The sequence below is a fragment of the Leopardus geoffroyi genome, chromosome C3 (assembly GCF_018350155.1).
Source record: "Leopardus geoffroyi isolate Oge1 chromosome C3, O.geoffroyi_Oge1_pat1.0, whole genome shotgun sequence".
Lineage (NCBI taxonomy): Eukaryota > Metazoa > Chordata > Mammalia > Carnivora > Felidae > Leopardus > Leopardus geoffroyi.
In genome coordinates, this window is record NC_059338.1 from 109319746 (window position 1) to 109332358 (window position 12613).

The window sequence follows — 12613 nt, forward strand, 5'->3', positions numbered from 1 at the left end:
ATTAGCAATGTAGAGAAAAATATAGAATCCTTTGAGGAAGAATAAAGTAGCCATGATTAGTGACTTTTGGAAGAACTCATGCCTAAGAAGTTTATGAAAACTTCCTATTTCTAATGTCTTTTGGGAAGTTAAAGTTTTTATTTGAGGTTAAAAAAAAAGTTCAACAAGTGTATTCTCATCCATAATATGCAAATTATGTGGTCTCCCTGTCTTTAACTACATCCACTCTGTAAGTCCTCCAGCCCCTTTATATATCTTCTAAAGATTTCTGGGAACCCCTGGATATAGTTTTAAGGGTGCTTCTCCAGCTGATCCTGTGGGCTTCTGTTCATTTCATTTTCTTCCTGCTCTGGCTACTCCTGCTCTGGCTACTCTGGCTACTTCCTGCTCTGGCTACTTCCTGCTCTGGCATTACTCCATAATGCTAATATGGCTTAGCATTTAGCCATATTAGCATTTAGCTAAATGCTAAAACTGTAACAACGTCCTCAAAGACACAACCCTCACTGCTACCAACCACTATACACATACTTTCTGTCTCGGTCTATTGGCTGACTGGTATTATGAAAACCTTGTGCTCCCAATATTTTAAGAAATGGTAAAGAAATAGCTCTTTTAGTGCTCAGCCTCTGCATTGGTTAGCTAGAGCTATACAATAAACTACCTCCAAATACAGTGGCCTATAAAGCAACAACTGTTTTTTTTTGTTTTGTTTTTGTTTTTGTTTTTGTTTTTTTAGCTTCTGATTCTATAGGTTGAAAGTTTAGGCTGGAATTAAATGGACAGCTCCTCTGGTCTGAGCTGGGCTTCCTCTTGTGTCTGTGCATCAACTTTGCTGATCTTGACTGGACTCTTCCACATGTCTGGGGTCTCGGTTGGAATAACTGGGCTGACTCATGGCCTCTTATTCTCCGATGGGCTAGCTCACATGGATGAGGAGGAGTCCCAAGGGAAGGGAAAGAAGCGTGGAAGACCTCTTAAAGCCTAGACTCAGAACTGGAAAATGTCTCCTCTGGTAGATTCTGTTGGCCAAAGAAAGTTACAGGATCAGCCCAGAATCAAGGAAATGGGAAATAGACTGCACCTCTTGATGGGAGAGCTACAAGGTTACATCACAAGGGCTGTGGGTACAGGGAGGAATAAAAGGCTGCTGCCATATTGGTAACACCTAACATCCTCCCCTTAGAAGTAAGGTGGGAGTCCATGGGGTTTGGGCTAGAGAATATATGAATATACTCTCAGCCCAGCTGCTGTATTATGTGAGCCCAGACTCACTCAGAATAACCCCTGTTCCCACTGTTGATCTTTTGACTTTGACCATGTTCACACATGTTGATACCATGGTAGTAGGCACAACCTAAGTTCAAACTCAGCCCAAGGAGTGTGACAGGGGTCTGGCTCTGGCTGCTAAAGCTTACCAAGAACTGGGGGAAGGGACTGTTCAAGAAGTCTCCTGAGTAGCTCTCTCTTTTTTGGCCTCCTGCTTGCTGATATCACTTCCCTAGGAAAGCCAAAGGCAGCAAGTAACTCTTGGGTGGACACCTCAGAGGAAGGTGGCTGCAATCTGTGCCCCCTCAGTGTGACTAAGGGAGGGAGAGAAGGAATGAGAGAGGCTAATCTACATGCTGGGTTCAGACTGGCTTTTCTGTGATCAAGGCCACATTCTGCCCCTCCTTTTGAACTAAAAAGGAAAGTTCCAGGATGTAGAGTAATAATAGGAAAGAGTTGTGACAGTCATCCTTCGCATATGCCTGCAGGACAATTCTTTGTCTCACCTCTCAGTGCCAACCCAGGAGGAGATACTTGGTTTCATGGACAGGAATAGGAGTGGAGAACCCACTGAGTAGACAGGCCTACTCTGTTCAGGGATGAGTTCCTAGTCTAAGATTGGAAGGGGTAGAAATTTTATTGTGCCCCTTCAAGAGACATCAAACCTTAGCATCTCTAGGGGTCCCTGGATCCCAGGGGGATAATTAAACCAATCACAAGGCAGTCTGAGAAAAGAAGACTTGGTGGGGGTGGTCTTAGGCTTGGGGTTCTTAGAGTGTGGGGTCCCAGAGGACACCCAGAACTCTCTAGAATGGTTTCCAAATGGCTTGTAGCCTTGGTGCAACATTCAACAGAAGACAAAAATGGTTCATCGCTGCTGAGGGGGAGGGGTACCCAAAGAATCTTCAAGATGGCCTGTTTTGGCTGGGGGCCAGCTTCATCTTCTGTAGAAGAGGCTCATGCTACCTTTTCTCTTTCAGTCATCTGGGATATTTTTTAGGGTTAAATATGGAAACAGGTGTGAAAGCAGCTTTAGAAATATGAGACATTCTATCAATACATTTTTTTCATGTATTTGTTCATTTACGGCTTGACTCTTTTCAAACGGGATTGAGACAGTTCCCGAGATTAATATGGTGAAAATAGGTCCCCAAACCACCATCACAGAACTGCGAGAAAAGCCAAGTGATAAAAGGAATGGGAAGAAGGAAAATTATATCCGAAAACCACATCAAGAAAGGTTTCTTCAAATGAGCATAAAATTTAGCTCTTGAAGGATAACAGGATAGACAGATAAATATAGAGATCACTAATGTTTACTAAGCACCTCCTGTGTGCCAGACATTGCAGTTCAATTGCATGAGCCAAATAATTTTTTTCTGAGCTCTTCAGTAACCAGGGTAAAAGAAAGGAATTAACAGTGGAAGAAAAGAAATCTACATAAATTTATCACTTGCTTTTTTCTGAGCTTGAGCTCTGAGATGAGTCTTTGTATAAGACACATCAAGGAACATATGGCAGAACATCTTCTAAATGAGTGTATTGTGTTCAGGCTCCAGGTAAGACGGAGTAAACACACGCCACCTTATCTCCCCCAGGGAAATGCGGTTATAAAATCTGGAGAGAATTCATGGGACACTATTTGAGGAGTCAAAAGCAAATGGTAGTAGGCAAACTGGGGAAGAAGACCAGAATTTGATGAACCATCAAACTGCCAATGACTTTACCACTTTTCCCCTCCGATCCCCTCACAGCTTAGACTTAAAGATGAGTGTCTATGTGGGAGGTACACAACAAGGTGGGGTAAGCAAAGCCCCAGATTTCTGACCAGGGAACTGAAAACGGGAACCCCAGAGAAGTGGAAAGTACCAGAAAGATAGTAGAGAAAGTGACCACATAAAGGTGTTTGTGACCTGAAGGGCTCATGCTAAGCTTCACATGTGTGGATCTGATCCCAACCTGCAGGCCAGACCACTGCCTGCATCCCAGACTAGCAGGTAGAGGGTACCTATATATGGATAGGTCTGACAACACTACAAAGAATTTGACAACTGAACTGACGTTGTAGTCGCAGCCCACATGAAGACAGGTTGGAACTTAAGGCCTGAGTTAATCAGGTTCATCACCTCCTATGACAAAAATAGCAACCTTCCTCATAGGATTTAAACAAGACCCAAAGTCTCATAACATAATTATCAAAATGTCCAGGATACAGTTAAGAGTTCTTTGGCACATAAAGAACCAGACAAATGTCAATTTGCATAGGAAAAGACAACCCATAGAGGTCAATGTTTAGATGGCACAGATGTTGGAATTACTAACAAAGGCTTTAGAGCAGTTATTATAAAACTGATCCAAAAGTAAGGACAAATTCTCTCTCTCTCCCTTTCCCTTTCTCTCCCTCACTCTTTTGTTCTTACTACAATAATAGTTAATTTATTTTATTATTTAGTCATAATTTTTAATTAAAAAGTATTAGCATCAGCCTAAACATTGAAGGTTCAAATGAAGGTTCAATATTCATTCAAAAATGAATAATTAAGCACTGACTTTGCATTTCTGAAGAAAGCTGATGGTGGACATGTAATTTATACAAAGTTATTGTTGACATAGGGGCTGTGATGATTCATGGACTATAGGAAACCAGAAAACATGCCTGCTAAACACGCCTTTGCTAGCTTATCAGTTTCTTGCCTCTCAGCTCCAGATTCACTCTTTTTTCCTCCTCTGTGATAATGGATATGGGATATAAATATTTTTTTCTTTTGTCAGCTGGCATTATGTTAAACTTTTAAAGTAGAGGGGCAATTTCTCTTGCCAGGAATGGAAAAGTAGAAGGCCTCAGCAGGGAAATAGAAGATATGAAGAAGAACCAAATGGAAATTTTAAAACTGAAAAATATAATATTAACTGAAATAAAAACTCACTGGATGAGCTCAACAGCAGAATGAGGGTGATAGAGGAAAGAGTGAGTGAACTTAAAAGATAGATTAATAGAAATTATGTAATCTGAACAACAGAAATAAAAAATGTTGGAAAAGTGAACAGAGATCAGGAATCTGTCAGACAATAGCAAAAAGTCTAATATTTATGTCATGAAAGTCCCAGAAGGAGAGGGGAAATAGTGCAGTGCTGAAAAAATTCCTAAAAAGGGGTGCCAGGTGGCTCAGTCAGTTCAGCATCCAACTCTTGATTTCAGCTCACAGTTTGTGAGATGGAGCCCCCACATTAAGCTCTGCACCCACAGTGTGGAGCCTGCTTGGGATTCTCTCTCCCTCTCTTTCTGCCCATCCCCAGCTTGTGCTCACTCTCACTCTCCCTCTCTCAAAATAAAGAAATAAGAACATTAAAAAAAAAAATGTCTGAAAACTTCCAAGATTTGGTGAAAGACGTAAACCTATATATTCAAGAAGCTGAGTGACCCCGAAACAGGACAAACCCAGAGAAATCTATGCTCAGCCACTCCATGATCAAACTACTAAAAACTGAAGACGAGAGAAAGTCTCAAATTCAGAGGAAGACAACACAATGCTTTCAGTAGAACTACAGTTCAAATGACTGAAGACTTCTTATCAGAAATCGTGCAGGCCAGAAGGAGGTGGCATGACATTTTTGGAGTGCCGAAAGAAAAGAAGTGTCATCCCAGAATTTCTATATCTAGTGAAAATATGTTTCAGGAATGAAAGTGAAATAAAGACATTCTCAGAGTAAGCAAAACTAAAAGAATTGGTTGCCAATGGACTTGCTCAAAGAGAATTGCTAAGGAAGTTCTCCAAGCAGATGAAAAGTGATACCAGATGGGAACTCAGAACATCAAGAGTGAAGAGAGAGCAAAAGAAATGGTAAGTAACCAAAAACAGTTTTACTGAAAGTGCAGAGGTGTTCCAATTTTGGCTATTTGTGACATCAACCCTGAGGGTACTCCAAGGGCATGCATTAACCTGCAGTTCTAAAAATCAATGCTGTGGGGGAAGTGGAGGTCATGCAGAATATCAGATCATGTCAAACCATGTCACTCCTTAGTTCAGTAGTGTGTCATCTCAGAATATGTCCCAGTCCTTACTCTAACACACAGGCCCTGTGTGATGTGGCCCCTCATTACCTCTTTGATGTCTTCTCCTACTATTTCCCCCACTCTCGTGCTCCTCTGCAGACAAACTGGATCTCTTGTTTCCACCTCAGGGCCTTTGCACTTGTTGCTTCCTCTGTCTGGATCTTTTTTCCTCAGATGTCTGCATGGCTGGCTCTGCCATCTCCTTCAGGTCTTTGCTCAAATTTCCCTGACTATTCTGTTAAAAACTGAAAACTCCTCTATCTACCCTGCCATTCTGTTTCTTTATTTCCTATTTTGTCTTTCTCTATAGCACCTATCAACATTATCATACCATCTAATTTCTTATTTATTTGTTTATTTATTTACGTATTTATGTATTTATGTATTTATTTATTGTCTCTCATGTCCCACTTTGATGAAGACAGGGTTTTTTGTCTTCTTATTTACTGCTTTATGCCTGGCACAGGGCCTAGCACATGAAGATAAATTCAATGTCAGTTCCCTTTGACTTAACAAAAGCTTACAATCTATGGTTTCAAGTGGCTCACAGAGTGAACGTATTATTGACACATATAGTGGACGTTTCATGGTTTATATGTTCAGCTCTTCTTTTTCCTTCTGATGGTAGTTGGCCCATTTTGAGGGACAACTTTCCGGTCCCCATCACTAACATTTGGTCCAACAGGAGTTCCATCACACTCCCTGGCTGTGGGTGTGGGTATAGACCAAGCCAGACCAATCAGAGTCCTTTCCCAGAACTCTTGAATCAGAATTAGGCAGGAAGACGTCGGGGAGGAAGCTGTGTCTCTGTCACGTGGAAAAGACTGTGTGCAGTAGTAGAGAATGAGAAACAGTGAGTCTTACCCATCCGGTCCCTGGTAATAGTCATCCTTCAGGCCCACGCCACCCATGCCCTTCCTGAAATCTGGCTGTGTGAGCCAGTTAATTTGTTTTTGCTCAAGCTACATTGAGTTGGGTATCTGTCACTGCAAAAAGAGTTCTGAGCAATACAGTTTATTTGAAGCTGCAACTATCATTAGCAGCAAATACATTATTGTATGTAAATATGTGCTAGGATCTGTGGTGGAGGGAAGAATGGGTAAATGAGACAGAGTCCGTGTTGTCAAGAGTCCTTCAGTCTAAATGGGAAGACAGTCATACCACAAAATGCCATTTCAAAGTGCCAAGTGAGCGTTACAGACTAAGGTCCATGAGAAGGGAAAAACCACTGTGAGCTGAAGTGGTGAGACAAGGTTTTATGGAAAAGGTGAAACTTGGGCTAGGACAGAGAAGGGAAGGTGAAACATCCATTAGCACACGAGATGGAGGACAATACTCTGGATAGGGGCAAATTACATGAACAAAGGCAAAGGCTCTGGTATGCTTGAAGGAATCCTGTAGGTTAGTTATGGAAAAAATGGCTTAAATGGTTTATAAAGTGCTCTCACATTCATTATGTCATAATTTCACAAGAATCCAGTAAGGTGGTTCTGAGCCATTCAATGATTTCCTTAAGGATGTATCGCCTAGTATGTGGCACATCTAGAACTTAGGCCAAATCTTTTGATTCAAGTGTAAGGCACTTAATAATACCAGGTCAGAGTGAATTTTTATCATAATGGCAAAAGACATCGCCTAATATTTAACAATTTCCTATATTGTTAAGTAATAAATTTTCTCAGTTGTCTTTTCAAAATCTTTTGATGTGTCTGAATCAAAATCCAAACAAGGTTCCCAAATTGAATTTAGTGATAGGTCTTGTAAGTCTCTTAAAATTTATCGGTTTCCTTCTCAGTGTTTTCCTTGCAATTTATTTGTAACATTCTAGATTTGGCAGACTTCATCCTATCAGTGTCAGTTGGCATGTTCCTTTGTCCCTTTTTACCCTGGAAACTGGTTAGAACTTGAATCTTGATTAGAGTCTAGTTTGTTTTTTGAGGAATGTTCCATCAGTAGTGTATGCTTCTAAATGTGTCATATCAGGTGGCATGCAATGTTTGATCATTTCTCTTTTTGTCATCTTAAGTTTGATCATTGGGTTTAGGAATTATCAGTATGAGTCATTAAGAAGCATCCCTCAGTTTTTCATCTAATGATTTTAGCAGCCATTGATATAGTATGTTGGTATAGCAGCCAATGGTATTGCCTATCCCATGGTAATACTGGGAACCACAAAATGTGATAGTATGATTCTATAATTTTTTCTTCAGTTATAGGTTAGAATTATTCTATAAAGACCTTTTCTCCATCAACTTTCTGACTACCTAAAAAGGAAGAATAAATGTTTAATTTTTTCTCTTTATTTATACATTTTCAGAATAATGAGTTCCCTAGCATACTCCAAAGATGACTGATTAGTTTATTATTATTATGAACTCATGGATTTTAATATTTTTGATGTTAAATCCCTTGCAATTACTATTCATTTTGATGCTCAGATTGTCTCATCTTTGGTCAATGGGAGCCCCTTCAACTTGGCTCCTGGGTTCTTTATGTATGATTTCAAAAATCTTTGATATCTTCCTTACTTTCCAGTCTTATCTTGTACATTTCCTGGTCCAGATCTGAAATCAGCCATTCCACAAAGAGCTCTAATTTCTTTTCATGGCAAATGGTATTTAGAGGCAACAATCTGTGCCCTAGGGGTGCTCATTATTCCTAGGTAGGTCATTGTATATAGGTCTTTTCAACAGACAGAGAAGGGAAAGAAGTGGGTTTTTTTGTTTGTTTGCTTTTTTGAAGAGAAAATACATCATGTATTCATGCTGAGATTTACAATTCAAATTAAAACCACATGTTTGTTTACTTAATTTTAATTTTATAGTTAAAAATCTCATTTCTCTTGTTCTGAAAATCTTGAATCCTAAAGTGAATTACTTATTTGCTTTATCCTGTTATGTGTATATTTCAGAATTAACAATGTAATTACTGCAAAAACAGTTTAACCTTTCTATTTAAAGTTTGGTGTTTTTGAAATGCTAATGCTATATTTCACTAGAGTTATTAATCAAATTACTATGTTTTAAGGTCATTAGAAATAATTATTCCCTATGTGATAAGCCACTAAATTTATACACAGGCTTAACTGTTGTATTTACTTTCAATTCTTAAGGATTACATTTTTCTATTTGATTAATTTTTTAATAATTATGTAAAGCATTTCCATTGTTCCAAGGTAAAAAATCTATAAGATAAGATATATTCGGAGAAGTCTTGCTTTAGTCCTTTCTTCTCCATTTTATTTCCTCTGTCATCTATAAGAAACCATTATTAATTTTTGTTATCTTGCATTTAAAAATATGTAAGGAATATGTATAAATAATCAAATAAACTCCCCTTTCTCAAAGAAAATGTAACATTCTATACATAGTATTCTGCACCTTTTTCTCCATCAATAATATGCTTTGCAGATCACTCCACAGTAGAATTTAGAAAATATTTCTCATTCCTTTTCATACCTACATGGTCATCTATTGTATATTTTAATAATGATAAACTCCGTAATTTACTTAACCAGTCTCCTATTGACAGGCATTTGAGTGGCTTCCAGTTCTTTGTTAATATAAATAGTGTTGCAATTAATAGTCTCGTGTACACATCCCTTCCTACTTTTGCAAAGTTTCTTTGGTATAGATTCTTACAAGAGGGATAGGTTGTTCAAAGGGCAAGTGCATATGTAATTTTGCTAGATATCGCCAAATTCCCTTCCATAGGGTTGTACCATTTTGCACGTCTAATAGCAATGTATTGAGTGCTTCTATCTTCATAGACTCCCTAACGGTATGTTGTCAAATTTTTGGATTTTTGCTTGAAAAATGGCATCTTGATTTAATTGTATTTTACATCTTTCTTATGACACTCCATTTAAGGTTTTTAATCCCCTAACACAACTCCTGGCTCATAGTAGCTGTTCAATAATTATTCTCTGAATCCATAAAAGTATAAAGTGGTATTTTAGGAAGACTGATCTAGCTGCAGAATACAGAATAGTTTAGAATATGGAGAGAACAGAGGCAAGGAGCAATCATAAATTTCAGGACACAAGATCAAGTTGTAAGAAATACAACTTCACTTTTCTACAATGCCCATATTACATTTTCTCTTCTTGGGGGGTGAGAGCAGTGATCTAATAATCTCTATCAATTCAGATTTTGCCTATTCCCCCACCCCCAAGATTATGTCTGAATTCTAGGGTCTTATGTCAGTGCTACAATAGGGAACTGGGGGAGGAAGGGGGAAGGAGAGTTGAGAAGGGGAATCAGGTTCTTGGTGGTCATATGCCATCTGACCACTGGCTGAAATGCACCCCCACCCCTCCTCCTGGCAAGTCCCCAGTCAAGGAACCAAGGAGGTTGCAACTGTGTATAGCCTCCTGCACTTTCATCCAGAGGGCTCTTTTTTCGTTGGCATCTAGCTCTTTCATTCCTCTTTTGGGAACCTAAGGAAATCTGGCTGTTCTTCCATCTTGGGGTTCACAAGCTCCTGGGAGGACAACTGAGGTCTTATCTTCCAGAGACCCTATGTAGCAATTTCTACTCAGCACCTGGGCTATGCTGGGCCCCCTCCTGGAAAATGAGACATATATTTGTCTCCTCTAAAATGCCTCCCAAATCTCTCTAGGGCTCAGCTTGGGTGTGGGATAAAGGCACAAATTTTCTCAGAAACCTTCCAGTTTCTCCTCTTCTGAGCCTTCCCCAAGGACCAGCATAGGACTCTATCTTCTGGGAGAGAAGAGGGTGTGATGGGGAACTTTCTCTGAGTAAGCCCCCTACCCCCACCCCATCCTCAAGACTGATGACTGGCTTTTGCAATTCAAAAGCCAAGAATTTGACAGTTCCATTAAGTTCTAACAATGCTTTCTTGAAACAATGGGTGGATGCCTCACAGTCTTGTTTGAATGGTAGAGGGCCACAGGGGGGAAAAGAAAGGAATGGGTGGGGGGAGCCTCAGTTAATATCTCCAAATATTATCTCAGTTACATCAGTGAAGAGCATATAGCAACGGCCAGGTATGACGTGTTGAGAGGTGGAATGAGATATTGGCTGGAGTTTGGGGGCTGATTGATGAAGGAGGGAAGGAGAAAGATTCAAGAATGAGGCTGGGATTTGGAGCTGCCCACACAGAAGAGTGATAGTGCAAGTGACTGAAATGAGGCCAGCTGGAGGGTGGGCATGCTGATTCTGGGAGAAGGATAGTGAACTTGCCTTCAGACTTGGGTGAGATGTAGAGGTGACATTTAAATCCAAGAGAGGGGTTGAGATCCATGCTTTCTGGAGGACAAGACAGAGAGAGAGAGAGAGTTGCCAAGGTCCAGGACTGAGTCTTGGGCTGCTTTCCACAGGTAAGGCGTGAGGACATTATGAGTACAGCTCGGAGAGGCCAAGTCTTTGTGGGGCCAAGCATCATGTAAACATGCCTTTCATCCCAGCACATGATCTCACCCTGACACTTGACAGGATTCATTTCAGAGCATCTAATAAATATACCAGCCTGGTCTATATGAGTATCTGACTGTCCATCTGCTGTCCCAATGGGCAACCGGAGCCATGTCATTTACCATTGTACATCCTAAAGAATATATGAAATGGTACCTTTTTTCCCCCCCGCAGATACAACTGTCCCTAGAAGTAGGGCTGGGGTTTACTTTCTAGTTAATGTAACAAACATTCAATGTGCACCTAACGTACACAGAGCACAGTGTCATGCAACCGCATGGAAAAGAAGTTGCAAACTGCTAGCTCACGGGCTATATCTGACCCAAAGAGAAGACTTCTGTTGTTTAGCATGCATAATGCTGTTGTTTGTTTGTTTTCCTTTTATTTTTAACTAGCTGCCAAAATATAGATATCAAGGCATTTTTTTTAATGTTTATTTATTTTTGAGACAGAGAGAGACAGAGCATGAACAGGGAGGGGGTTAGAGAGAGAGGGAGACACAGAATTTGAAACAGGCTGCAGGCTCTGAGCGGTCAGCACAGAGCCCGACGCAGGGCTCGAACTCACGGACCGTGAGATCATGACCCGAGCCGAAGTCGGACGCTTAACCGACCAAGCCACCCAGGCGCCCCAAGGCATTTTTACCTAAAAATGTGAGTTTCAAGGTCTTCTAAAAAATCTATTTGACAGCTGTGGGCTTGCATTCCCACCCGGCAAAATCAGCGAGAGGGGTGGGGTGCCAGCTCTCTCAGACAGACATACCTCTCCTACTCACCAGAGATCCTACCTGTTCATCCTTTCTCATTTAGACTTCTGGCCTAACTCCTGTGGTCCTTGGCATCTGACACTTCTGGCTTGTTGCTTCAACCCATGGGCTTTGCTCATCAACTGACGTATGCTCTAGTCTTACCTCATCCACATACCAGTGACCTTGGGCAAGTTACTTTACTCCCCGAAGAATCAGTCTCCCCTTCTTCAGAACAGTAATGTTAATAGTGCCTACCTCCCAGGGCTGGAGCAAATAAAATAATGCATATGCAGAAATTGCTTAGCAAGTGGCCGCTATCACCATGAGAGATGGCTGAGACAAATTCCCTGCTGACCATATTCTGCCTGGTCAGAATCTTGACGTTCACCATGTTTCGCGAATATTAATAAATACAAGGCTAAGAGCTGTCAGTCTAATCTGTAGGAACAGAACCTCTGATTGACTGAAAGGCATGTGGATTTAGGTTCATTTTTTCATGTCAGACCACTCTTCTCTGAACGTGGAAAGTTTTTCTGCCCAGTGGCTGAGGTTGTAAGTGACAGAGAGCTTTGGGCCTGTGTGCACGGCAGGTGTGGGCCTCCCCCTACCTGCCAGTAGGGGCTGCAGATGCCTGGGAACCAGCAAAGAGAGGGCCCTTTGGCAGCCATACAATTTTTTTCTAAGGTTATGTTGCTTAGGAGGGCCCAAATGTTAAGGCCAGCGTCTTCGTTGTAATTTCTGGAAAAAGTTCACTCAGGGGAGCCTGGGTGGCTCATTCGGTGACGCATCTGGACTTTAGCTCGGGTCATGATCTCACAGTTTGTGGGTTCAAGCCCAGCTCTGGGCTTACTGCTGTCAGCACAGAACCTGCTTCGGATCCTCTGTCTCCCTCTCTCTCTGCCCTTCCTCCACTCACACTCTCTTTCTCTCTGGAAAGAAAGAAAGAAAGAAAGAAAGAAAGAAAGAAAGAAAGAAAGAAAGAAAGAAAGAAAGAAAGAAAAAAGAAAGAAAGGAAAGAAAGAAAGAAAGAAAGAAAGAAAGGAAGAAAGAAAGAAAGACAAAAGTTCACTCAGACCTCCCTGAATTGAGAGGTCTAAGTTTGAAGGG